The 4,099-nt window shown below is 36.0% G+C and overlaps 1 long non-coding RNA gene across 1 annotated transcript; it reads right to left on the bottom strand.

Annotated features, from left to right (window-relative positions):
• Window positions 1-2,171: 2,171 nt before the first annotated feature.
• LOC129926596 (uncharacterized) lies at window positions 2,172-3,209 on the bottom strand. The gene is made up of 2 exons (XR_008778298.1): window positions 2,877-3,209; window positions 2,172-2,762 (listed from the first exon to the last, which is right to left on the bottom strand). It is a non-coding gene; the product is annotated as an uncharacterized LOC129926596 (long non-coding RNA).
• Window positions 3,210-4,099: the final 890 nt, after the last annotated feature.

Here is a 4,099-nt window from a genome sequence, read left to right as displayed (position 1 = left end):
ACCTCAACTATCCCATACACAAACAAAAGAAATGGTCATAACAGAGCTTCTCTAAGCCGATAATAGCCCCCTGCTAGCCCACAATGAACATGTTCTCCAGATCGCGGTCAACGAATTCGTATACGCTGCCGCCTCTTTCTGTTTATCTATAAACCTCGGGAAAATAGAAGTCATGTTCCAGAAGTGACCCAATAAAACCTACTCAGTCCCAAAGATCACCGTAAATGGACGTCCCCTTAACGAGGTAGACCACTTCACATATCTAGGAAACATCAAATGCCACCTCCCTTTCAAGGAAGTTGATAACCGTCTGGCCATGGCCAGTTGTGCTTTAGGACGCCTCCAGGAGTGAGTTGGCGGAATAGATCGCTCGACCTGCCTATAAAAAAAAGGGTCTACCAAGCAGTGGTTCTCTCAACACTTCAATATGGATCTGAGACATGGGTATTATACCGAAAAAAAAGACTAAGACTATTTGAACGCTTTTACCAAAGGGTGGCAAGACAGCACTACAAACAGTGATGTTTTTGCGAACGCCGGTATGGACAGTACAAACTAGTAAAGAGGGACTTCTTATAGTCCGAGAGTTACGCTGTGTAGGGCACGTATTGGGTTAGGGTTAACCCAAAAGCAGTCTTTTTTTTTGGTGAGCTAAAAGGTGGTCGAGTCGCCCCACGGAAACGCTTTAAAGACCAGCTTAGGCGCTTACTTGCCATTGCAGACATAGAAGAGAGCACCTGGTTGCATGCGGTCTCAGAACGAGACGTTCAATATTGTATAGATAGTAGAACAACAGAGTCTGATCTAGACTAGCTATAGAACTTTTCTAGATCTATACTCTATATAGAATAATCTAGATAGTAGATGTAGCCATGAAGGTCAATCCTAATTAATAAACTTAAGTGAGGTAGAGCTAGATCTAGACTAGTAACAATCTAGTTTCAAGATAGAATCTAGATTTCTAAACTAGATTCGATCTGAAATGTTGATATGTAGATCTAGATATAAAGTCTACTTAATGACAATGTTATTAAATCCGAAGATTAATGATGAGTGCAGTGTTTGTCATGTAAAAAGTTTGCACATGTTATTTCTCCAACACCTAATCTCGGATCAAGCTGAAATTTTGCACATTAATTTCTTTTACCTGACAACACAAGAATTTTTTTAAAAATAACCACTTAGTTATTTAACTATTTATAATTAATTATATTGTTTGGTATATTGTTTGGTATCTCGAAAAAAAGGAAAAGAAATTGTACTTGACTGGGGTAGTGGTATAAGCTTAACTGGTCCCCTTTGTAGGTCGCTGCTTTAAATTAAGTTTGAAACAAACAATATATAGCTCTAAAAACTTCTATTGTCGTAAGCACCTCACTAGTTTAGTGGTTGGTGTGTCGACTTGAGGAAGCGTAAGCCATGAGTTTGAATTCAGCTCTATCCCTCCCACCTTTTCTAAAAATGCTTCTAAGAAACCGATTACGGTCACCGATCACCCAGATATCCCTTTCTCTCCCCTCCCCCTCTCATTTCATTATTTCATGTTATAGAGAAGATCTGTGAACAAGAACACGAGATTCATGCAGAATCAAAACTTTTATTTATTATTATTGTGAATGAAATAGTTATTTTTAATTGTCATTACAAAACATGTAGCGAGCCGGATAAAACGTCTCGGCGGGCCGGACTTGGTCCTCGAGTCGTAATTTGCCCATCACTGGTCAAGATCTATCACAAATTACACTTCGTATAAGCTTTGTTTTTTTTCAAAGTATTTTTTATTAGTCATTAACACTAAAAAATAAATAAAAAATATCTAGGTGTTATAGTAAATGAAAATCAACATGCATATAAAATCATTTAAATAATAATTAGTGCTTGTCATATTAAAAGACATTTTAAAAAATCAAACAAGAACATAGAGCAAAAATGCTTTTCAACCTTGGTTAGATTAATATAACAATGTGTGTTCTGTCAGGTTCTTGTATTCTTGTATTTATCAAATTATTATTATATATTTCCAATGCAAATATTTATTAATATAAAATATTATTTCAATTTGTATTATTGTTATTATTTTCTGAACTTATAATATTTTGGCTCAAGTTCAGCCTGACAAGCACACCATACACATATAGTTGTAGATAAACTAATAAACTAAGTGTATGATGTAAATAACAATAAAATTTATTCTTGTGATATATTTACAAATGACTGATTCATGATGACTGATAATAATAGTATGAAATATCAATATGTAATAATATGTAATCTACAATGATCCAGTTAGTCTCCTTAGATAAAGATCATTCATATAATTATGAAACACATAGTATATTACCTTAACTATAATAAGTAGTTCAATGGATCACATAGTCCTTCAATCTCAAAAACAACAACTGGTAATATATGTAGATCTAGCCTCTAGATCAGGTACTGTCCACTGACGACAATTCCAAAAAGTAGAAGTTCATAGTTGACACTACACCATCAGGTCTGACCACTGCAACCCGCAGTCTGGAATCTTGAACCTCAGACTCATGTACAAATCAACGTGCACACCAGACGACCAACTGAGAGAAAGACCTCAGTCCTGTAGACTGTAGACCTAAAGTTGTACTCTCAATATAGACCTGAGACTGAATAAACAAGTCTTGACACTGAGACTTGACACAGAGTCTAACATATAGACTTGACACTAATACTTGAAATAGAGTCTTCAACTGAGACTACGACTAAAACTTAGTCTTGACGCTAAAACCCTATAGAAGATAAAAGAAAGGATTCTTCTAATCATCTATATCTAGTCTAATTATAGACTTACAAATACGAACGAATTCAAATAGAAAAACTATACAATGAAAAATAAAACTCACCCTAAACAGGGGTCAAGATAATCCAACAAGAAAATGTCCAAGGCAAATGCTAAGGCTATCCAATAACAAAACCCAAGGAGAAATTCCAGAGCTCTCAAGACACGTCTATCTGTACCAACGTACAAAACAATGGAGAGACTGTACTAGACGATAAATGACGCAAATCACACACACACTAAATTTACGTCACTAGAAGTTGTGACAAGCAACAAAAACTCAGTCCTCTAGTCTACACAGAAAATATTAATAGTGTAATGACGTCATCAATATAGTGATCAACGCCGCACTATCAATTAGAGAAATAATTCTACTATACAGTTACATAGATAACTGCGACATGTTCTCTGCGACCTTTCAACTCTAGGAAACTTAGAAGAAACTAGGACAGATGTAAACAATAACTAAGTTTTGTAACTAAAGAACATTCACATTTCACTAGAGTAACATCATTAGTAAATTCACTAAAATTAGAGACTCTTCAGGGCAGGGTAATGAAACGTAAAGTAGCAATAATACATAAAACCATATTTTATAAATAGAAATACAAAACCGAATACAATACTGAGATAGGCACAAAGATAGAGGCACATTTCTTATTCCCTATTCTAGGACAAAGTCGTAGAAGTGCTCCTTCCTCTCTATTTCAATTAGAGTATGGAATGGATTGCCTGAATCAGACAGGTAAACCAATGATTAAGCAGAGTTTAAATCTCTAATTAATTTGGATGACTAGATTAACATTTGAATAAGCGTACGACGTACATTTCTTTGGAAGTAGTGTCTGTAATTATAAGATAAGATAAAAAGTTTCAATGACCGACTCATCGGGAGGACTTCACAATGTCGCAACAAGCAAACCAAAAAAAAAAAGGGACGTAATCCAGACTTGGATTCAATAAGATAGAAGGTTTTTCTTGCCTCGGGACAAAATAATGAAACTTGATCCAACACAAGACAGAATTCGATCTACTTGAGGACTTCACAATGAGCTGTACAATGTCCCTAACACTCTTCCCCCCAGCAGTCCCCGCTTCACGTTCATGTTGTCATCGTTTCAACTTGTCACAGGAGTTGATTTGTCCATCACTGTTAGAAGCAGCACTCCACCATACATACACTATCACACACGCCGTGAAAAACACTCTATTCAGACCCATGTCTTGTCCAGGCGTAAGTCGGGCTGGTTAATTGAATCTGAAAGAGACCAGGGCTCAGGCTTATAT

This window comes from Biomphalaria glabrata, chromosome 6, assembly GCF_947242115.1.
Source record: "Biomphalaria glabrata chromosome 6, xgBioGlab47.1, whole genome shotgun sequence".
Taxonomy (NCBI): domain Eukaryota; kingdom Metazoa; phylum Mollusca; class Gastropoda; family Planorbidae; genus Biomphalaria; species Biomphalaria glabrata.
This window is presented reverse-complemented; position numbering and strand designations above follow the sequence as displayed.